The sequence below is a fragment of the Balearica regulorum genome, chromosome 1 (assembly GCF_011004875.1).
Source record: "Balearica regulorum gibbericeps isolate bBalReg1 chromosome 1, bBalReg1.pri, whole genome shotgun sequence".
NCBI classification, from domain to species: domain Eukaryota; kingdom Metazoa; phylum Chordata; class Aves; order Gruiformes; family Gruidae; genus Balearica; species Balearica regulorum.
Genome location: NC_046184.1, coordinates 81,430,068 through 81,454,639, shown reverse-complemented (window position 1 = coordinate 81,454,639; position 24,572 = coordinate 81,430,068). Strand labels below are relative to the sequence as shown.

At 43.7% G+C, this 24,572-nt stretch overlaps 1 protein-coding gene across 2 annotated transcripts in view; it reads right to left on the bottom strand.

The window, feature by feature from the left end:
- FAR2 (fatty acyl-CoA reductase 2) overlaps positions 1–18,007 on the bottom strand; it is a 150,273-nt gene extending 132,266 nt beyond the window's left edge. The window contains exon 1 of one of the 2 annotated variants that reach the window (XM_075761222.1): positions 17,886–18,007. The gene's annotated coding sequence lies outside the window, so the exon portion shown is untranslated. Of the gene's footprint in view, positions 1–17,209; positions 17,325–17,885 lie in introns of those variants that run through there. The other variant, XM_075761230.1, reaches the window with a different exon arrangement.
- Positions 18,008–24,572: the final 6,565 nt, after the last annotated feature.

The window sequence follows — 24,572 nt, the reverse complement described above, 5'->3', positions numbered from 1 at the left end:
CATAGGAAGGAAATGCACATCTACTCAGAACATTATTTCTACATATCATTATTTTTTATGGTGTAGCACTCTAGCAAAAAAGGGTGCAGTAAATCAATAACAATGCCTATTTTAATCACATAGGAGTAGTAAGGAAAAGTATTTCACAGAAACACACTGAACAAGGAAATGAAAGACCATGACTGCATGCTAAGTAAGGTTCTGTTTGTTTTAGTTACTTGAATGTTGTTCCTTGAATCAGCTTACATCAGCTAAAGTCAAGAGTTGAAATCCAGACTTTCCCGAACTGACTCCTCCTGGATTCAGAATATAAAATGTTTCAGTTGGGTTTGTTTTGTTTTTTTTTCCCCTTCCCTGTTCTCTGTGTAATCCTGTGTTGGTTTTGCGTGGCAAGGTTTTGGTAGCAGGGGGGGCTGCAGGGGTTGCTTCTGTGAGAAGCTGCTAGAAGCTTCCCCTGTGTCTGATGAAGCCAATGCCAGCCGGCTCCAAGACGGACCCGCCGCTGGCCAAGGCCAAGCCAATCAGCGCCTCTGTGATCACATATTTAAATAAGAGAAAAAACAGTTAGAGAGAGCTTTTGCAGCCAGAGAGAGGAGTGAGAAGATGTAAGAACATCTGCAGACACCAAGGTCAGCGCAGAAGCAGGGGGAGGAGGTGCTCCAGGCGCCGCAGCAAGATTCCCCTGCAGCCCGTGGTGAAGACCATGGTGAAGCAGGCTGTCCCCCTGCAGCCCATGGAGGGAGGATGAGGGGGTGTAGAGAGTCCACCTGCAGCCCATGGAGGACCCCACGCCGGAGCAGGTGGAGACACCTGAAGGAGGCTGTGACCCCGTGGGAAGCCTGCACTGGAGCAAGCTCCTGGCAGGACCTGTGGATCCGTGGAGAGAGGAGCCCATGCCAGAGCAGGTTTGCTGACAGGACTTGTGACCCCGAGGGGGACCCACGCTGGAGCAGTTTGCTCCTGAAGGTCTGCACCCCGTGGGAGAGACTGATGCTGGAGCAGTTCGTGAAGGACTGTCTCCCGTGAGAGGGACTCCACGTTGGAGCAGGGGAACGATGAGAGGAGTCCTCCCCCTGAGGATGAGGAAGCGGCAGAAACAAGGTGTGATGAAGTGACCGTAACCCCCATTCCCCGTCCCCCTGTGCCGCTGGGGGGGGCGGAGGTTGAAGCTGGGAGTGAAGTTGAGCCCGGGAAGATGGGAGGGGTGGGGGGAGGTGTTTTTAAGATTTGGTTTTATTTCTCATTCCTCTACTCTGTTTTGCTTAGTAATAAATAAGATGAATTCCCTCTCTAAGTTCAGTCTGTTTTGCTCGTGATGATAATTAGAGAATGATCTCTCCCTGTCCTTATCTCGACCTGTAAGTTTTCTTTCATTGTACCTTTTCTCCCCTGTCTAATGAAAGAGGGGAGTGATAGAGCGGCTCTGGTAGGCACCTGGCCCTCAGCCAGGGTCAACCCACCACAAATCCCAAGCAACCTAAATGAGATCTGATACCCCTTAAACTGGTTGACTCCCAGCAACCGCAGGTCTGCAGGGTTTCTTGGCTCAGGCATTAAGTCAAGCAAATAAAACTTGTTTGGGACTGGAATCAGCCCCGAAGAGATACAGCCACATTTGCATGGCCCTACCCCTGATGCAGCTGGCATTGGTGTTAATCTGGGAGTCAGATAAATCACGAAGGATGACCAACATATAACAACAATACCTTTTCCCAGCCAGTCCCGAGGGAGGGCTGGTGCCCAGGGCACACTCTGTGACATTCCCACCCGCTGGCTTCTGGGAATGGGACTTCGGCTGCAGGTTTGGGGAACCGGGACTTTGGGTGTTTCTTTCTTGTGCAAAGGTTGACCCCATTCTGTCTGGCTCCACTCCTAGCCTGGATGATTGATAAAATCATACTCCCAATTATCCTGGCTTTTAGTTGACTATTTTTCCCCTTTCCATAAGTTGTCTCCTTCAATTAAATGTTGCAGCACTCACAACTGCAGTCAGATTTAAAAGAAAGAATCAACTCAATTGAAAACAAACAATCACCAACACTGATCTGTGAAAACAGATCTATTATGATCCTGACAACTAATTTTCTCATGTCTCTTTCTCTTTCTTATTTTCAACAAATTAGTTTGAACAACAGATTTACAAACATTTCTACTGCTTCTAGCACACCTAAGAGAGAAGGAATGGCTAAAATAGAAGTAATTCTCAACATATAATAAGTGAAATACAAATTACTTGGATTCCTATGGTCACGTGAACATTGTGGGTTTTTCCAAAGGCAAGTCAAAAGAGCAGAAAATTTGAAAATGGCTAAGCCATATAAAACCACATAATATCATATAAAGACGTCTCGTACATGGATACAATTCAAGCTGATGGTAGGGAGGAAGTCTTTGTAGAAGAGGGGCTTCCATTGTCCATTCCAGATCCACCACTGTGGACATACAAATGTCACAACTTTACAAATTCTGCATTGCACAGTGCTGCTGTGCTGGGCAGACTCTAACTTCTTTGAAGTCAGAATCACAGAAAAGCTGGATGGAAGAGACCTCTGCAGATCACCAGTTCAACTCTCTGCTTGAATAGGGACTGTCGCCAATGCTAGATCAGGTCATCCACATCTTGGCCCAGGTGAATCTTGAAAACCTCCAAGGAAAGATTCCACCATCTTTCTGGGTGACACGTTAAAAGTCCTGTGGTACTCTCTGGTGAGAAACTTTTTTTTCCTAATGGCCAGTCTGAACTTCTCAAGCTGCAACTTCTGACAGTTATCTCTTGTTTTTAAAATCTGCCACTAATAAGAGTTCAGCTCCATAGTTATTGTAACTCCTCTTCAAGCAGTTACAGGCTTCTATGAGACTGCCCCTTAACCTCTTTTTTTGGCCAGATTAAACCAGCCCAAATTCCTCAACCTCTCCTTATAGCTTATGGATCCCATGGCTCAAATCACCTTAGTAGTCCTCTGTTGTATCCTCCCTCCATTTTTTAAACATCATCCTTTTCATGTGAGGAACCTCAAAACTGACTGGAGAAGTACAGTACTCAACAGTGCTGAGAAGGATAACTTATCCTGATCTGCTGGCCATACTTTTAATATAAACCACTATGCTGTTTGCCTTATTTGCAATAAAAACGCATCACTGGCTCATTTTCAACTTGGCAGCAACCACAATATCCCATCGCTTTCCCACAGATGTTCTGTTCAGCCAGTTGTTTCCCAGCCTGTACTGTTGCATGGAGTTAATCTGCACAGGCACAGAACTTCATGATTATTCTCACTGAACTTCATGAGGCTTCTGTTGGCCCAAAGCTCAGGTTTCACAAGATCCAGCTGAACTGAATTTCTACCATTTGGTGTATTAAACTCTCTCTCCTGCCAATTTAATGTGATCTATGACTTTTCTCAGGGTGCACTCTGTCTCACCATCCAAGTAATTAACAGACATGCAACAGTACTGGCCCAATCCCTCATGGGCCACTTGTTACTTGTCTCTAATGAGACACTGAGCTATTGAAGATTATGCTTTGAATCCAGATATCCATGCAATTTTAAATCAATCTAACAATCTGTATCTCCAGACCATACCTCCACAGCTTCCTCAGTGAGAGATAACAACAAAACCTCACTGAAGTCAAAGTGAGGGAATGCTTTATGTAGGGATGTTCCCACATCTACATAGTAATTTAATTGCAAAAGGCACTCAGGTTGGTCAAGTATGACTTGCCCTTGATACATCTGGGTCAACTGTTCTTGATTACCTTCTCATCCTTCTCACATTGAGAAACAAATTCCCTGAGAACATGACACATAATATTTTCAGGCCTATAGTTCCCTGAACTCTCATTCTGACTTTTGTTAAAGATGGGTATAATGACAGCTTTTCCTTAATCTTCAGGGACCTCCCTGCCATCTTTTTTCATAGAAAACAATTGCAATTACATCATCCATATTTTTCAGCATCCTAGCATAAATCCCATCCAACCTGATGGATTTGAATATAACCAGCTTTTCTAAGTAGTTCTGCAGAATAAAATATTCTTTGTTTCCAGTGCAGCACTGCTTAATTATGTTCTCCAAGGCAACCTTTGCTTTTGTAAAAAATCATATTTGGAATAGGAATTTATCATGCCTCTTGCTCGGTGGGCCATATTGCAAGACTGGTCATCTCTTGCCTGCACACTCAATTCCACACTGCTTGGGCTCTGAGAACACAGGAGTTATCCTCATCTCACCCTTATAAATTAGGAAAGCACTCTAGCCCCTGACCTTAATGAGCAGCCATCTAGCAAAAAGTACTTCTCACAAGTAGCCAGTGATATTGGAAAGAAGAGAACCCAAATCTTCTGAGCACTAAATCTCTACATACTGATTAAGGGAGAAGAACAGAGAGTTCAGAAACACCCACACAGCACAAAAAGAAAACTTTGGACTCTACCTTAACAGTATCTCCAAAACAACTGGAGGAATGAAGAAAAAGAATAACTCACCTTTCTGACACATGACCTCATACTTGCTTAACAGGACTAAACTTACTAGGTTCCATTTGGATTCTGCTAGGAGGTGGTTCCTTCAGGGGAAGGAGGGAGACCCAGCAAGAGTCCCCTTCGCTGACCTATGATCTGCTGCAGACTTGTCACTACTTGCTTCTGAGTTGAGAAACAAGAGGACCCAAATGTTCTCTCCTGGCACAGCTTCCAGGGGTCTTCAGGCAAACCCCACGGTGCTGTTGCCAACTCTCAGTGTTAAGTTAGAACAAAAGAAGGCAAGACATTTCCACCATAGGCAGTTTTTAAACACTAGTCCCATGTCATATGTGTTAATACAATGCATTCATACTGCGTTAATCTTATTTTCATTGTTAAAAGTGAAGTGGGAAACACAAGTGCAAAGCACTGTCTTGCCCCCTCTTCGTTCAGCATATGACGCACTGGCAGACCTCTATATCTGATTTGAAATCTACCACATTTACCTAATTTCCACAAACCTTGTACCACAGATTACCACTTGTGTCCTTTGCTATGCTTCCTTTGCTTTCAAGTACTAATACCACACTATTACAAGGAAAACGCACATCTCCAATGAGCGTATGAGTAAACACAAAGCGCAGATGCAAGAGACTTACTATACCAATAAAATCGACATGTTCTGGCAGAAAACGTTTTCAAGATGATAGAGACCACTTCACCTGTTGCCCAGCATATTTTGTTCTCATATCATGCAGCTCTGGTGGAGATGTATTAGTTTATCCTAAGACATTAGAACATATGCTCCCTTGCTAACACTACACCAGATATTTATTTGCAATATATTAAAGAGATGATTTAATCAATGAAGAAATGTTCAACACAAAAAAGTGGCTTCTACAGTTGTAGGTTTACAACTTACGAATAGGAATACAAAGAAAACAGAAAGTTGACATATTTTATCTTAATTTTTCAGTCCTATTCGTTCAGAATTTGCTTTTTAAAGAAAAGAAGGTAAATTTCCATAAAGTATGGAAAATGTGGCATTTTAAAAAGCTAAGGCAATGAAGTATGACCTTTTCATCACAGAATTAGAATTATCCTTAATGTATTTTCCTGGCCTTAATTTTCCTGAACCTTCAAAACAAGTGTCAAATAGATGCGATACCGCTATTAGTGCAAGTGAAAAAGTTCTGGTTTGGTAAGATTTTTGCACAACGCTATACAGAATAAAAAACCAACTACTCATGGGACACCCTAGTGAAAATTCTATAATTAATTTAAAGGAAGTTGCTGCTGCCAATTATGAGCACTTTAGATTAAAAGTATTCCAGACGGGATATTTTGGGCACTATGTTTTGCACCACAGGACACAAGGATGCACATAGCAGATAAGAATTTCAAAGGCAGACAAAGACAAAAAAGGAGTGCAAAGAGGTGTCCATTTTATTTTATAAATGAGTCAGCAGTATGGGGTGATGATATTTATACAAAGCTACATGGAGCAAAGCACCAAATGCTGTCAATGCTACTCTAGAGTGAAAATATAGACATCACACTGAAAAAAGTATACGTTTAGAGTAAAAATACATGTAAGGACTTGCATGCATCAAGTGAAAAACAACCCTATTGTCTTGATTACTTCCAGCTATCAGACATAACAAATTTAGCTTACTCTTGTTACCCACGAGACAAGATACAAGTTTCCTGCTATATATCTAGGAATGCTAGGAGACCTACTTCTATAATTCCACTTTTTATTTTTATAGCACTTTAGGGGCTCACAGTCACAATCACATTAGTCACATTAGGTGTAGGCGTATGTGGAAAATAAGAGAACTACTCTCTTTGAAGGCACCCTGTCATTTAATGAAACATAGCTTTACTTTTACAGTATTGTGACTGTTTTAACATTTTGAACACACGAACCTTAGATCAGAGACAAGTTCCTATGAAGGGCTCCGAATCACCTTACTTCATCTCCCAGAACAAGAGTTACGCAGGTTGCCATGGAAATTAAATGTTAGTGACAAGTAGAGTACTTGGGTTTTGATAAATGCAAATTATGTTGCTTCAGAAGGCAAGAACCTTCCCATTTTCAAGGATGCAATCTACAGTCAGCGATGGAAACTCTGGCATTGTATATTATTTTTCATTTTTCAACATGACTATCCAATTTTCAAGGTGAAATACTGATAGTTAGGTGTGCCAGCCTATAACCTTTAAGCCTGGAAGTTTAAAATCATATTTAACTTCAAGAGCAAAGCAGAAGCAGTCACAAAACAACCTGTTCTCCTACATACATCACCATCCCGGTCTGGGGGAAATCCAGCCTTTCAGAAAAGACAACAGAAACATGTTCAGTAATAATGCAACTTCAGCCTGTCTGTGATTCACCAGCAGAAAGGTGGCTATTGAAATACAACCATCTATTACTTGAAAACCAAATCTGCTGTAAATGTAACATTAACAGGCAAGAGGTTTCCGAGAAGAACCTTAGAAGACCCCCCTCCCCTTCAAGTGGTGTAGTACGAGCATCTAATGCATCTGTATGCTGTGACTGACTTGCTGTCTAGTTTTGCATAGGTGGTTGGTTCAACAGTACAACTCCGTTGGTAGAGTCCAGAGACCTCACCTTTAAATATGGGATGTTACCACATCATCTGAGAAGCATATAGTTCCATCTGACCCCTGACTTGCTTGCTGGGAATTCTTTGTGGGCAAGTTCATCAGCAGTAAGCAATGCCTAATCAGTTCTTGAAAAACCTTGAGCTAGTGTATTGGGTTTGTGTGGCAAGGTTTTGGTAGCAGGGGGGGCTGCAGGGGTGGCTTCTGTGAGAAGCTGCTAGAAGCTTCCCCTGTGTCTGACAGAGCCAATGCCAGCCAGCTCCAAGACAGACCCAGCCCTGGCCAAGGCCAAGCCAATCAGCGCCTCTGTGATCACATATTTAAGAAGGGAAAAACCAGTTAGAGAGAGCTTTTGCAGCCGGAGAGAGGAGTGAGAAGATGTAAGAAACTCCAAGACACCCAGGTCAGCGCAGAAGGAGGGGGAGGAGGTGCTCCAGGCGCCGGAGCAGAGATCCCCCTGCAGCTCATGGTGAAGACCATGGTGAAGCAGGCTGTCCCCCTGCAGCCCATGGAGGGAGGATGAGGGGGTGTAGAGAGTCCACCTGCAGCCCATGGAGGACCCCACGCCGGAGCAGGTGGAGGCACCTGAAGGAGGCTGTGACCCCGTGGGAAGCCCGTGCTGGAGCAAGCTCCTGGCAGGACCTGTGGCCCTGTGGAGAGAGGAGCCCACGCCAGAGCAGGTTTGCTGACAGGACTTGTGACCCCGTGGGGGACCCACGCTGGAGCAGTTTGCTCCTGAAGGTCTGCACCCCGTGGGAGAGACTGACGCTGGAGCAGTTCGTGAAGGACTGTCTCCCATAAGAGGGACTCCATGTTGGAGCAGGGGAACGATGAGAGGAGTCCTCCCCCTGAGGATGAGGAAGCGGCAGAAACAAGGTGTGATGAACTGACCGCAACCCCCGTTCCCCGTCCCCCTGTGCTGCTGCGGGGGGGGGCGGGGGTTGAAGCCGGGAGTGAAGTTGAGCCTGGGAAGATGGGAGGGGTGGGGAGAGGTGTTTTAAGATTGGATTTTATTTCTCATTCCTCTCCTCTGTTTTGCTTGGTAATAAATTAGATGAATTTCCTCTCTCAGTTCAGTCTGTTTTGCTCGTGATGATAATTAGAGAATGATCTCTGCCTGTCCCTCTCTCAACCCATAAGCTTTTTGTTATACCTTTTCTGGCCTGTCTAGCGAAGGAGGGGAGTGATAGAGCGGCTCTGGTGGGCACCTGGCTCTCAGCCAGGGTCAACCCACCACAGCTAGCCAAAGCAATAGGCTTTCTACCGGTAGACAATTCAATGCTACCCTCTGCAGATAAACAGTTGCCTGTGTCTCAGTTGTATATGGTCCAATAACAAATATTTAACAGAAAAAAATGCGGGACCAAAACACTTGATGCCCCATGCAAGGAGCATTCCATTACCTGGAACTGAACATCCGTTCTTCGCATATCAACTGACTTGGATCCTGTAGCAAACAGCAGTGCACAGGATTTGAGCCAGGTGCCTGTAAAGCACATTTTAGCATAAATCAAGACAGCTTCAGAACATGGTGGAGATGGGTTAAATTCTTTTCTGAGCTGCAGGGATTAATACAGAGCTAGCAGTTTGCCCGATGCTACGTAGCAATGAAGGGTCAGCGATAGGCCAAAATGACGGTGAAGTGACACATCTCAGGCATGAAATCAGTCTTTACGGACACAGTCAGACTCCTTATCTCCTCTCTCAGCTTAGTGACAGCAGAACAACGCAAAGGAACAAAACAAAATGCCTGGGAGAAAACACAGTGATTAGGAAATAGGGGAGATGAAAGAAAAAAATATTAACTGAGAGATGCATCAAGATCCAACATTTCCCATCAAATCAATATATTGTTTAAGATGCCCTGAAACCTTGATTCAAGTATAATAGAAACCCACAGGCTGCTTTGAGGATACACAAGACAAGGCAGCAGTCAATGAACATAAACATAAGAATGAAGAAAAATTAAAGCTACAGCTAGACAGTGTTATGGCAAAAGTTACTGGTTATCTGCAGAACCCCTAAGGTTTTCCACTGAGTTGACAGGTTTGACTACTGCATCGAGGTGCAAGATCTGATGGTTGTTCAGATACATACATAAGAGCATGGCATAAACACCCTGGAACCTCTGGGCTCCTTGCCCTCTCCTCTCTGCAGTGTCATCAAGTTTATTTCAGATGCAAAGAAAGGCACAAAAAAAAGTGTGGAGGGGATCACTGACATTTTGTTCCATACTAGGAGTGTATTAGCTTAGTCAGTTTGATCTGGAGTATCTAATAAAGATAGCAGCAATGAGGGCTTGAAGGAGGTCACCAGTAGAAGACAGTGTCATTCAGTGTCTGTAACATCTCGATCTGGGATTTCACTTCTTCCCGCACATGGCAAACTGAAGGGCTCCAGAGGGAAGTACAAGCAGAACCACATCAAAGCAATAATGTACATTACTGGAGAAAGGATCATAGGGCACATAAAGAGCTAGGCTGAGAAATTCCAGTTGCAGTCACAGGAATAAAGTGGAATTTACTGCATGCAACATTAGACTACCTGACTATCAGAGCTCCAGGTTTGCATAAACAGATCTTTTGTCAGAAAAGCAAGCAAATGGTTTCTCTGCAGTCTGCAGGATCAGATATACAGCAGTGAGGTTGCAGTTATATGAAGTGAGGGTTAACTAAGGGTATAATTCTGTCACATTCAATTTAGAAATGTGAATACATGATAGTTTGGGTCTTATTAATGGCCTGCGGACCAACAGTCTCAGTCTCTTCAAAAATTTTTCATCCAACAAAGGAGTTTGGTGCTTTACCGCAATGACATTCAATTCAATAGCCAAAGGAAATCTAGAAGCAGTACTGGACTGTGACATTCCCCTTGACTTAAAGCTAGAAGCAATGAATAAGCTGATGTCAGTGCATGCAATAGAAGTTTTGCTAAGGGCTCCTTCTGTAACAAAATTTCACCCTCAAAATTGTCCTTAAAATTAAGTTTAAGCAGAATCATGCCATCCATTTCAGACCAGGTGATAACAAAAATAAGTCCCATTGACAGCACTGTGAGCGTGTACAACATCAGAAAGTGTTTTATTTTGGGCAGACAAGTCCTTTTTTTCCTCTCTCTCTCCCCCTCACAATGGAGCACTTCTGTCGTCTCCTAGATGAGCTATGGGCATATAATGGGGGAATTTCAGAAGAAACTTACTTATATTGTGATACTTAAAGAGAAAGATTTTTAATACTAATGCCCAATAAGACTGCGTGCTTGTGAATAAGCCGTGACAGGTGGTAAAAGCAGATGGTTTTGAAAAGATTTGCGGCAGTCCCTGGCTCTGCTGTCCTAGTGGCTCCGCGGGATACTGGCAAGAGAAGCAGTTCCCCTCCTCTTCTTTCCTTGCCTCACTCGAGAAAACCAGCAGCAGCCGACCTCGCTGGCTGCCACAAAGCCAGGATAGGACTGGCGAAGCTCGCTCACTCACGTTCTTCACCCCACCTCCAAACTGCTTCTGCCTCGCTGCAGAAGCCCAGCCAAATGCAATACAGGCTAACTAGACGGACGGTCATCGGAGAGCAGCCACAAAACCACCTCTGCGTTTGCTGGTCCCAAACAGGAACAGAGCAGGCAGAGCTCCTGGTTACAGCAGTTATTCACCACAGATCTTGACCACTTTGCTTCTGGGAGCTGCTGCTGAAGGTGTTACTTCTGACCACACCAGAGGAGGGTATCTACGAGTGAGCATCACTGAACACTCCAGTGCTGAATCCAGGCACAAACAGCTGCCTTCCTCTGCTGAAAGCCCTAGCTCTTGTTTCTGAAGGCCTTGGTGACGAAGGAGGCATCTCAGAAAGGAGGCATCTCAGATGCTTCAACCCTGCATAACCAAGCAAACTTTCACAAATGGTGAATAACCCTGTGTCATTAGTCATAGAGTGATACTGCAATGGGGAGCAAAGCTCAGAGAACCATAATTATTCACATTATAGCTCAAAACAGAGAGAGCAGGCAAAAAAATTATTTCATATGTTAATGAGAGCAGTAACAGAAAAGCATATTTCCAAATGAGCGTTGTGTGTTTGGCCAAAACAGTGCTGACTGCTGCAGCTACAGCCTTCTCCAAGTTAGTGTTATTTGTGCTTAGGGAGCAAAGACCCACTACTAATGAGAAAACGGTGCTAGCTTCAGGCTGTCGTTTTCTGCACCCTGCATCAGCTGTAGCACACCACTAGTTAAAAAGTCAGTTGTAACTCTCTTTTGCAATATCACAGTACACCTATAAAGATGACTCAGGCAATTTCATATACCACCAATCAATCATTAAATGGTACCACCTTTGGCTACTATCAAACCCATTTGTATAGCCCATTGTTAACTCCACAGTACACTCATCTCAAAGAGCCTTTTAGAACTCTGCTGTGCTCTGTTAATACCTACACATTTTGTGAATAAATTAAGGATCTCTCTTTCAAGATCTGCTAAAGTGTATTGTAGGAACTACTCTCCTGAAAAGGGCCAGCACCTTTTCTGTGTAGCATCTCTGCTTTTCAGATTTTCCTCAGAAATACGTCTGATGGACTCAATGTCAACATAACACTTATTCTTGTTTTCCATTTCTTTAACGAGCATTAAGTGTATAGCTTTGTAAGAATCTTTTCCTTATTGTTCATCTAGAGCATTGTAAATTGCAATCAATTTACATTTTTATAATTTCACTCACAGTATCAAGGTAGTTTCTGAAGGAATATTCTAGAGACAGTTGTGACACTACAGTGTAATTACATTCAGCATCCCCTAAATAAGAAAGACCCTCCCGAACCATCTACAGCAAAATAAATCCACATTCTTTACACAACATCAGGGAATCCTTCTTTCCTTCAATCAACGGGTTTTATGGTTGCTTTCAGGAAGGTAAATAAAAAAAAAGGAGTTGTCAATGCAGCTGGAGCCAATTTTATAAGGCATTGCGGAAACGTTGTGAAACTGAACTGAGTTTACTATAAAGGGTGGACACAAGCCATTTGAACCTGGAATCACAAACTTACATTTGTTTCCAGAGAACACCCCATAGTAAAATTGCCTATCACCTTTGGGCACAAAGGATCTGGGCTTGGATAAGACAAGACTGAAAGATAGCTTTAGAAATTTAATCATAAGCGTCCAGGTTTGTGACAGTCCTGCCATTCTTGCATGCATTAAGCGGTCACTAAGTTTGTATTTCTTCTGTTAACCTCACAGGACCACTTACTGCTTCTCAAAGCAGATATAGGTGATGGATACTGGCACAATGGGTTAAAAATGAAATGAAGTATGAGGAAAACCTATAATATGCATCTCTTAAGGGCACAGCTGCTCCACAATTACTTTCAGCAAGGAGAAAACATTGGAGTTAAACACAATAGTGTATTTTTGTGGCACAAGGTATCTTCTTCTGTGAGCATGGGTGGAAGAACAGAGCCCTATGCAATTTCCAGTCACTTGAAACTGCCAAAGCATAGGTACACACGAAACACATGTACAAGCAATTCTTGCAAAACACAGCTAATATAAGCTTAGAACTGAACACAATTATAGTCGAATTACAGGTATTTTTGCCAAACCTTCAATATGCCTCATGCTTTAACAAAAATGAATGTAGCCAGAGATTTGAGGGAGAGGGGATTTCCAGTTTCCAGTAATTACCAATATAACATTAATAATATGCCTACGCACAAGATCGTACTATTGACTATTTCACTGTGTAAAGAGCTAATTAGCTGTTATTTTAACACTGTATATCACCCAAAGACAACTACATTTTCTAAAGGAAGACTGAAAGCACTATTTAGATGAGAATTAAAAAAAAAAGACAAAAAAACCCAGACGAAACATCTACCTCAGATGGTGTTAAAAAAGCCATGAGGCTTACCATTCAAAAATTGAATGGACAAAATATAATATAAGACAAAGCATCAGCTGTAGTATATTATTTGCAGTGATAAAAATAATGAAAATGAACTCATGCCAGACACAGCTGCGTATAAAGAGGGCTGAGATGCTACAAGTGTATGGTGACCCATGGTGGTACTACCCAGCAGTCCATGGGGACTGATTCACAGAAGTCCAGAAGACCTCACAAGAGCGAGCAAACTAAGGAAATGCTCCCCCATGGCTGCTCCAGGTGGCTACAACCATCCCGTACTGAAAAATTGTTATTGTCAGAGCAACAAAGAACTTGCACGACAAACCTGGGCTTTATCAGCACGGGCCATGGGCAAACACAGAGCAAAAAAAGAGAGAGACTGTAGCTGAAGCAGTCTGCAATTTAAATATAGGATAGGCAGACTTAGAAGCAACAGGAGTGGTGGTGAGGGTATAAATCAGGTCAGTGGCAGAACTGACCCCAAACCTAAATTCAGAGCTCTACATCCCGAGCGGAGAGAGGCAATTTTTTAGCATGCCTGAGTAACACCCCACCTCCTTCAAGAATTCATGTATTTAAAACAACTTTTTGTCCTTCAAGTTTCCTCTCATTCACTCAGCTCATCAGGCCATTGAAGTCTATGTCTACATGAGCCAAACCCAATCTGGAAGCCATGCAGAAGCGTTAACACGCACCGAGCGAGCTCATTAGGTTGCAGGTCCATCATCATTTTAATTTGGTCCAAATGGGATTCCTACCAAGTGCGATGAGGATCAGCTCGCTCTTCCCTCAAGTGCACGTCTCTGCTGACTCCTTGGTGCATTTTAGTCACGCATTGAGTCAGAACCAGGAACTCATCCAGCTGAAAACCAGGCCAACAGCAACAAGAGCAGATTTGCATTTGGCCACAAGTGATAGTACCAGCTACAAGCGAGAGATCAGGAATGCATCGCCAGAGGTGAGGCTGGCAGGCTGACCCTTTGGCAGGAGCCCACATTTGTGGCAAATTTAAATGACTGCTGAACTGCAGCCTTTGCCTTGCAGAGAGGCAAATTTCGGTTAGCTCCAGCACAGCTTCATGTCAATACAGGTGAACAGCTCCTGGACAAGGACCACCTTTGTGTAACAGCTTGTTGCGTCAGGTGATACTTATTCCTATGTACGTCTAGAGATGCCTAACTCTACCGCTAATAACTCAGATAATGTTAATCTCAATGAACAGCAGTGCAATATTTAAACTTTCATTTCTTAAGCCTCCATTGTGGACCCAGGACCCTTAGGGAATAAGAATGCAATGATTTTAATAGTAATAATGGCATAATAATGCAGCTACAGAGCAATACTAACATTATACCCTGCAGCAATTATCCCCAACATTTTCCTACAAACACACCAAACCAAAAAATATAATAAGATAAGCAATAGTCCCCAGCTGAGCCACGCACTCATTGGTGGAGTTTCCCAGACCCACTGAGTTACTCTCCACTGCCCTTCACCTTCTATGAACTACTCAGATCTGTGGTATCACACACACACCCACACCCCCCCCAAAAAAAAAAAAAGGGAGGCAGGTCTCTCCTCCCTTTCCCATTTCAAAACATGGGCTTTTTTCTCCTTTCCTTTGCCCTTTTTTACATGATCTGTCCCTTGTATAGATCAAAATTACTTGTCATTGGGGGACAAAAAAAAAAAAAAAAAGACAAATTGATCAGAATTAGGAGCTTCCTACATGGAATGTAAGGAAGAAAAATTGGATTTTTTTTCCCCAATGGCAGTCTAATGCTGCAGACTACCCCAATAGAGCAAGGAATCTACACTCTGCCACAGGACTTAAAATCATCAGTATCCAAGAGATTTCTGAAGCATTGGCCACTCATTCATGTTCCTCTACTGTATGATGCAGACCAAAGGGCAGTCTCTGTGCCTTTGGTCATGTTACCCACATTCCCTGCCACAGTCCTTCTCCCCTGTCATTACTCATGTTCTTCCTACCAGCACCCCCACACCTCCCCAACCCACCCATCCCATCCACCCCCCCCCAAGATCCAGGTCTGTCAGATCTAAACTGAGTTCAGGGAAAGCACAGGAAGTTTATCACCCAAAGCTGCCTCCACAACAGAGCTGAAAACTCTGTGCCTCTGTTAACAGGCCATTCCCTACTACTTTTCTGGCAGTCTATCTCTAGATTCTTCTTTTTTTTTTTTTTTTTTTTTTTTTCTCAGCTGACATGCTATGGGTTTTATTTACTCAGGCTTTTCTTACATGGTCTTCAAGATGTTTTAAAACTACATCTCCCCACCACTAATATAAACAAGCCTTAATAGGGATTAGAATTGAAACCCAAATTGGCAGAACTGAAGAATTTGCAGCTTTGTTACAGTATCAGATGCATCCTCGAACATCCTCTAAATATAGTAAAAGACTGCCCTAAATCTGCTATTGCTTCATGTTTAATTCAGATATCTTTGAATGAGTGCATCTCCTTCCCCCCCCAAATTTTCTATTCTCATCGTCTATGTATTGAAGTTTATGGTGACTTTAACTTAGACAAACACCCCAAAACACAAAGGAAGTGTTTTAAAAACTTGTTTCTACAAAACTATAGTTTATCAGAGGGAGAGAACACAATAGATCTGGAAATTAAAGCACTGCATTGTAACAGGGATTTTACAACTTCTCTAAAGCAGCTATCAGTGTAATTTTTAAACTATGCGGTTACTTTAAAGAGAAGATGAGTACATTATAGAGTAATGAACAGAACTTGTCCTTTCCTATTCAAGAACATTACAAGTAAGCAGGAGATGATGATGCTTTTGATACAGTAGATGCAAATGAAAACAAACTCCAGTAGCAGATCTCTGAACTGCCATCAGCTTCTTATCAAGTGGAGATGAAGGTTCCCAGAATGCCAGCACATGCAGAAAGTTACACTCTAAAGTAATATGCCAAAGCAATGTGAGCTTTGGTATTAAAAGCTTCTGAAAGGCCATGCATTTTGGTACACCTTTGGGATCAACTAATAGTGCCATTTTACTCTTATTTTAATACAAATTCAAGTGAACCAAAATTAGAACAGATATGGATTTTGGAGTACATTTTTCTAGCCTAGTAATGACCTTCGTAGATAGCAAAATCTCAGTCTAAATGAAGATGTAAAACTGGTCTTTTGACTGAATTTATAGTGCAATATTTCTGGGTGAAGCAACTCCCATTTAGTTTTACTGCTTCCCACTACAAGATAATGGTCTGTCACTACTTACTTGTCTCTCTAGTTATGCCCTTAAAAGGCTCCGAGGCAAACACGTAAAAGCAAATTGTTCCGAGTAAGAACATTACGGTAAAGGACTGTATAAGACACGACAAGGTCACATGTCTCAAGTTTCTAGAAAACCGAGGATATCCACACAGGATCCTGCAACAAAATTCGGGTTAAATCTTTGCGGTGCCATGTGGGTGGGCAGGCAGGCAGGCAGGCAGCAGGGGTATCCAGAAGTTTCCCAATCGAGAGATGGAAAACAGGATCAAGGCTCAGAATAAGAAGCCCTCCTCATACGATTAAATCTCTATTGCTGTCTAATACTACACTTCTTTTTAAAAAATGTATGGGCCCAACAGGAGGGAAAACAAAAAGGCAAACCTCCCCTAAAATTATATTGCATCTTCTTACATTTTTTTACAGCATCGCAGTGAAGATTACACCTATCCGGAGGAAACCCAGCCGTGAAACTGAGCAGAATCCGCTCACCACATCCTCTCCTCATTCACAGGGTGGCACTACGGATTGAACCGTCCCAAGGAGAAGCCGAAGCGCCGCCTGGGCTGGGGCCGCCGCTCCCCCCCCCCCCGCCCCGGGGCACCGCCCGGTGCCGGGGGTCCGGTCCGGTCCCGCACGGCTCCCCGCTGCCCCGGGTCGGGGCTTGCTCCCGGCCCGCGATACCTGCCCGGCACGACCCGACCCAGCCCCGGCGGAGTCTCCCGCCATCGCGGCAGCCGCGGGTGCTGCAGCCGGCCCGACCCCGCCGCCCCCGGCCGGCTCCCCCTGCCGCCTTCCTCGCCTCCTGGGCATCACCCCTCTACAGCGTCGCCTCCTCCTCCTCCTCCTCTCCCCACCCCCCCATTTTTGTTGTTTTGTGGTTTGTTTGGGTTTTGGTTTTTTTTGGGGGGGGGGTGTCTGGTTGGGTTTGGGTTTTTTTGCGCTTCCCTTCCAATATCCCCCAGTGTGTTGTTACCTTCAATTACCGCTTTTCCGACCAATTCCTGTCTCCAAACCGCTTGCCCCCACCTTCCCTAGCACACAAGCAACTCCCGGCAAAATTAAAGGAGGAGGAAAAAAGAAAGAAAAAAATTACAAACCTCCCCCTCTGATACTATATATCCGGCCGGGGGAGGGAGGAGCAGTGCCTCTGCTCTGCCTTCCCCTCCGCCGCCTCTCGCACCGAGCAGCTGCGCGTACCCGAGGAGGAGGCTGTCTGCCCGGGGATGCGAACCAGCTCAGGCCGCCCGCGCTCGGTCCCTCTCCTTCACCTTGCCCGGCCCTGCTTTCCGTGCGGCCGAGCTCAGGCTGAACGGCAAGCGGCGTGGCTCTGCAGGGGGAGCCGCTAGGCACGCCAAGCCCACCGGGGGCGGGGGAGAGGGGCCATCCCCGACAGGACTCGGCCCCGCGTCGTCCGTCCCCGCCTCAGGCCGTTCCTTCTCCCCCGGTCCCCGCCGCTGCCGGCATCGCCCAGCAGCAATGAGGCAAAGCCACATTTCGCTGCCCCCTCCCTGCGCAGCCTGCCTCCGCCGCTCCCCCCGTTAGCCGTGCCGCAGGGTAGCCGGGCACGCCGCAGCAGCCGCAGCAGCCCTCGGAGGAAGTCAGAAGAGCAAGCGAGAAAAGGCTCTCTCCCGCAGCGCTCCTCTCCTTACCGGCGTGGCGGGGCTCCTCTACCGGCGCGGCCGCCTCCGGGCTCCCCGGGGCGCTGGGGCCGGGGCGGCGCGCAGGAGGCGAGCTGCGGCGGCTCCTCAGCGCCTCCCCGAGCCCCTTCCCTGCCCCCGTCCTCCCCCCGCCTCCGCCTGCCACGGGAGAGCGGCAGCGGTAGAGGTGAACGGGCAGCCGGGCTCTGCGGGAAGGAGAGGGCTGGGCTGCAGCCCCCGCAGGCGTCCGGGAGCTGAAAGGAGACGGCCGGGGAAGGCGGGGGAGCCGACAGCCTTCTAAATCCACGACGAAGGGGCAGGGCAAGTGGTCCCTCGGGTGTCCTCCAAGGTTATTACATCTCCTTCTCTCTTCAGCTTAAACCAGAATTTACCTCTGTGGTTGAAATGATCAGGAAGAATGTTGTACACAGAAACAGAGTTATAAATCCGGCATATTAAGTTAGTTACACAATTCGTCTTACAATCATTAGGAAAAAAACGAGATGTGCAGCATACCTACTCGGCCGTGAATATTAATTTTCTGTTTGGCTATGGAAGATACACCCTTAGAAAGATATTTTCAACCCAACATAAGAATCAGCAAGATGCGACGCTTTTATATCCTCTTATTACACATATAGTATGTACAAGCATTAATTAATTTTACAAGGTTGTGTTTATCTAATTACTATCTTCAATGTCTTAGTGCTGAAAAAAAGCCCGCCCCAGAGAGGTTGGGTAAGATGCCCACTGATGACTGAACCAGTATCAGAACTGTCAGCAGAACTCCACACACAAGGGGATTAGGTACTACACCCACAGTTGCACTTCTGCAGCTTCTAGCTCCTTTCTCGAGAAGCTTGAAGGCTGCAAGTGCCTGCCATTTCCACATGAGAGCTCCCCTCACATGTGTGCTTGCACACCTGGGCACTAGTAGTTAAAACTTGTCTAAGGTGGAGTGTCCAAAGCCTTCCCATTTTCACCTCATTCTGGCTAGTGTCTTTACAGCACATGTCCCACTACCCTTAATGTGACACCTGGGCATAGGGCTCTAAGACCATCGTGGACCATGAAAGTCCAAATTGCCCAGGACACAAGATCTGTGTCAACTGCTCTCCACACTACACCTACAGAGTTGGAGTAGGGTTATATATGTGGTGTCAGATAGAGCCATTTAGGGAATTCATTCCATGTAAAGGGTTGGGATGTAGAGTGCATTGACTTAATCATTTGTGTAGATGGAAGGAAGGCTGCTGCCTTCACAAACGACTCGGTGCTATCTCAATGGATTGGAGTACTCAACAGGAGAGTGGAAGCTCTGGCTTCAATTTTATTTTCCCCTTTACAAGGAAAAACAACCTACAACTTCTTTTATTGTTGGACTTGATGATCTTAAGGGTCTTTTACAACCTAAAAGGATTCTATGATTCTAGCAAAGAAGTTTCGGATTCATTTATTGGAATGTAGCAGAAGGGAGCTTGCAAGGAAAGAAAACCACAGAAAGTGGTTCTTACCCAAGCAAGTCGCAACTATTTGCAGAGAGTGAGTGACCGTTGCTGGGTTAATTCTGAGTAAACAGGGTTTTGGTTGCCTGCATCTCAGTCATATTCTTAACATAAACATCTGCCTTGACAGACTGGCCAGGCCTCTGTCTAAACTGAAAAAGCCATACCTGAGCTACCTACTTGGCTCCAAATGGGGAAAAAGCAGACAAGATGTGAATTAACAGAACAGGCAGTTGGGGGTGGCTTTGTTCAAAGACCTGTGATCTTGCAGTCTGAAAAGTAACCATTAAGGAAAGTTTCTGGGAAGCACAGACTCAGAGAGAACTATCACTAGCATTATCTTTCAGGACATTGAATAGAGAGTTTGATAAGCATCAGTTCTTGCAGAAACTCTTTCAAGAGACATGTGCATGGGAGACAAAAGTACATTCAAATCTAAGAATCTATGGAAATTCCTTTGTGGAGTTTCGAGAAAAAGCAGGCAGGGTTGAAGAACAGTTCCCAACTAAGTGCCAATTAGGACATTAAACAGGTAGCCCGTCAGAGACAATTCACGACAGCTTCCCAGAAAATCTCTGGGAAAAAAGTTGAGAGGATAATTTGGTTAAGGAGATTAAGAAACAAGAAAGAATCATTAAAACAGTGCCAACCTGAGAAGGCTACCCTTTGAACCGATGAAATGAAGGTAGTAATGCAGCTGGCAAATGTGTCAAGGGCTAGGGGAAGTCTAGAGGCTTGGCTGAAAAAATGCCTAGTAGCTAGCTAAAGTGATACATCACAAATGCTTAAAAGGAGTAAAAAACATAAAATCTCCAGGGTACTCTGCCTTCAGGGAAAAATGAGAGAGATTAGCCTTCATTGTTCTTTATTGAGTAAACCCTCTTAATTCCGTCATTAATCGCAGTGATTGAGCTGGAGAAAGAGCTGTTGCAAGGCTTGGGCTTCAGTGCATATCACAAGGATGAGGCATGAGTTTGAAACCGTCCTTGCTAGAGATTGCATACACCTGAACTTCTATCTAAAGCATTATAAGGAAGATGTAAAAGTAGGAAAGTTAAATTCCACATCAAACTACCATTAAATGATTTGATGCAAAACTGCTTAAGGACCGAGGGGCAGAAGATGAGGATGAAAGAGTTGAATGTTTGAAACACGTGACTGAGTATCTTTGGGACAGATTAGCCTCAGTACAAACCCCTCATCTTTTATGGGTGATGAGCTAAGGAACTTCACAATTGCTTCACAGAAATTAGAGATGGTTGAGCAGCTTAATTCCTGCAAGGTCAGTCAATAATCTTTCTGTTGCAAGTGCAGGTCTGTACGAGATGCAATGATGCCTTACTGTAACCTGTTGGCATAGCCTTACCCAGTGTATCATTTCAACATAGGCCAAAGAGCAAACATCACCCATTGAGGACTTGCGGTTCTTGCCCCCTTCCTATGCTAAATTCAGGAGTATGGTTTAGGTATGAAAAATTCTGTTTCAAATTGCCTATGGATTCAAAATGAAGTGTACCTCTTTTGCAGGTTTAACAGTACCTACTGTCTCCTTGAAAAAAAGCCAAACCCCAAGAAACTCATTTTTCTTCGACCTTGATTTACACACCTTTACATCATTAAAAAGTTAGAGAACTCAAGAGAATGTCAACAAAGCCTTAGGAGCACAAAACCAAGGAAGCACTTAAACAGAGTAATAACTTCAATACCTAACAACATACCTCAAGTCATTCGCAAGCCATTAGTGAAAGAATCCTATCCTAGCAGGGGCATAGTTTCATCTAAATGCAAGAGTGAAGTGTTTGATCTGCTCATTTACACAAGAAAATGAATTGCATGCAATTTCTTTAGAAATTACTTTAATTCGTAGTCAAGTAACTTGCCTAGTTGCAGTTTATCTGTGGTATATCTTAGTTGTACCAGAAAAAAAAATCCCACAACAGCTGATTAGTTTAAAAACCGCTCTATGATGCTAGTGTCTTTTAATAGATGAAACACTGAAGAACTTTATTTCTGTTAAAATAAACATCACTGGCAGTAACTCTGTATGGTGCCCACACTTGGTTGAACACCCAAAATCAGTTTAGTACTCATCTCAAGTCTTAAAAGGCTGGATAGAACATTTGTAACCAGCTCTTGAAAAATATTATTGCTTATTTTGACGTTAGCTGTTACCCTGAACGTGGAATTACTATTAGCCACAAAAAATGTTTTCAACATCTTTGGAATAATAAGCACAGATATGGAGGTGCTGGTGGTGGTGGTGTTTGTTTGTTTGTTTGTTTGTTTGTTTTAAATACAAGCAATGAAGCTTAGTCTGAAGAAACAGTACAAGAATGCAGAAGATCTGGGAAAAAAACCCATCCAGGTCCTTGGGGCTATCAACATATCAGAAATCTAAGGGAATCTAAGGGTAAAGGTTCAGCAGCCTTTTTGATATTGCTGTTTTATATTCTAATAGAAATTGCTAAAGTTGCCTGCTGAAATTTATTTTATTCCTGCTTTTTAGTTGCACTCAACCTTTGTCAACAACTTCTTTTAAGCTTGCCTTTTTCATGCCTCATTTCAACAGAGAAAAATACTTTATTCTGGAAAGTGTGTATACTCTCTGATATGATTCCTTCACAGGATTGAATTAGATGTTACAGACATGGATCTCAAAAACAGTAGAAATTGGGGTCTTCATCCTTAGTTTGTCAGGAAGAACTGATGTCCTTTACGCCAACCAAGGAAGTATTAACATTTACTTTCCTACTAATTGATATCTATGTGACTCCTGTCTGTTACATCCGAGTTCATCCTGTTTCCCCTATCTGAGACCAGAGCTAATAGAGGAGGCCCCAACTTTAACAACAGCATCATCAAGACGAGAAATGTGAACTATTTCTCTTCTTCCCAAGTTCAGCTACGTGAGGGTATGAAGGCAAGATCCTCAGTTCAGACAAAGACTTCTCCAGCTCCTGGCTTCAGCTGCAGTGCTGACCAGCATCCCTGGTTTACCAGAGACATGAGAATAACCACTTTGACTTTTCAACCCACAGACAGAAAAAGGGTTTGCTTTTTCTGAGCAAAGAAATGTTCTAATTTCCTCAGTTGAGATCATACTTACAGGTAAAATGATGCTGACTTGCATTAGGTCCTGTTGCCACCTAAGCATATACTACTCACATAAGAAGTTGCACACTTTGCAGGTTTAACAACTACCTTACGAGGTTTGCTGCCTGCTAGTTAGTAGATGTGGAAATCTGGGGTTCACATCATATCCAGGAGCCCAAAATGAAACATCTCTTCATTCTCCTGGGGCACACTGTTAGCAAAGGCTCTCTTAACCAGGATCAAGATCTAGTCAAAGAACAGCTCAAGGAGCATGTGAGAAAATTCAGGTAGGCAAGGATAAGATCATGTTGTAAAACTCTTTCTGTTCATTAAATACACACAGTTTATACTGTTCTGGCTCCTCACCGTGTTCATGGCACAATCTTCTGGGCAAGAAAAAGGCCACAGCTCTCAAATTTCACAGCCTGTGTGAAACACTCTTCACTCTTTCCCCAAACAAAGGGAAGAAAGACATTATGATAACATCTCTGGTTTTATACTTGCTTGAGAAAGTAAGATTTATCAAAGTAATTAATATATTGGCATTCACAAGGAATCATTCATAACATTTGTAAGAAATCATTTTCCTAAGGGCATTTGATGCTTAATTTTGTGGCCTCCTCTTTAGTTAAGAGGACTTATTTAACAGTATCAAACTTATGCAATGACTACTTGCCTCAAAAATACCCTTTAAGAGAATTCTGTGTCAGTCTTTACCTTGTGCTTCCATCAAGGTAAGTTTAATGCCACCTTCCTCTCTCATGTCAGAGTGATTTTCTTCAAAATCTCTGAGTAAAAAAAGAACAAGGGAGAATAACTCAGAGGTAGGGGCAGGTCCAGCCACGGCTGCTGAAGTGTCTCCAGATGTGGTGGGGGGTCCATTCCCTTTTTAGGCCAGAACTTTACCCAATGTTAATTGATATAGCTCTGCCGATTCACTTTTACTGGCATAACAGAGAGAGAAGGAAGAAAGGCAGCCAGCAAGACGTTTGCAGTATAAAAACACAATTTACAGAGACTGGTGCTGCTGACATAATCACACAGTTACTGAAGCAAGACCATCTCCTGCAGGAGCACCCAGGAGATGCTAAGCACAATGCACACGTGCAGTCCCTCATGTACACACCGTTCAGCATGGGCTCCTTAGGTTCATGATTGAGCTTTCCCCGCTGGCTGCGGAAAATTTTTTAACCAAATACTGAAAAGGCCATGCCTGAAATATTTATTTCAGACTCAATTTTCCAGTCATGATTGATATAAATCACAAAGTTTATTGCTTAGTTAGAAAATTACAGTGTCTCTAGTAGCACTGCCTGTATTTGAGACTGTATTTCTGACTAAAGAACCCCAAGAGAGTATGTGAAGGTCTCAGATAGGGTTGTTCTACATGCACTATCCAGATGCTGATCAGCTCGAGAAGCAATAATAATCTGTCTGAAGTCTTGTGGGAGTGTATAGAAAACACATGTTACATGCTTTTTTAGGATAAGATGGACAGAGGATGAAGAGCATGAGAACAGTGCGGAGTCAAACATCTGCAGTTTCCTCTGAAGCGGACTGCAAGTACTTTGATATGCTGGGAAACTCGTGCTACAGTTCTCAAAAACTCACTCCTGAGCATCATTTTTGTTGTTGTCCTTGTTTTAATTTTATTAAAAGATAAGCTTTCTTTTGCTCATTCCCAGAGTCAGTGTCTCTGTTTCTCTGAATTCTTGCCAATGAGAGCAATTCAATCTTTGTGAGGTACTCTGAGCAAAGGAATCATTTTCCATTAAGCATCCAGCAGGGAAAAAAAAAAATGTTTCTTATGTAAGAAAGCATAAAAAAATAAGTAACTCTGTTTTTTCCCCCAGAAATTTCTATCCGTAGCTTTAAAAAGTTGCAGCTTGACCTATGATATTTATGTTGCTTTGCAGTTGTATTTGCCCTGTTACCACTGCAATTCAGGAAGGGAACTTCTGAGAGGAGCTGATTTTAGATAATATATAATTCTACACTTATTCTTTCACTTGCATTTTTGATAATATAGTGCTTATTCAGATGAAGATTCTGAACCACAACTAGCAGGATCACCTACTCCAAGAGCACATGCATAAAACAG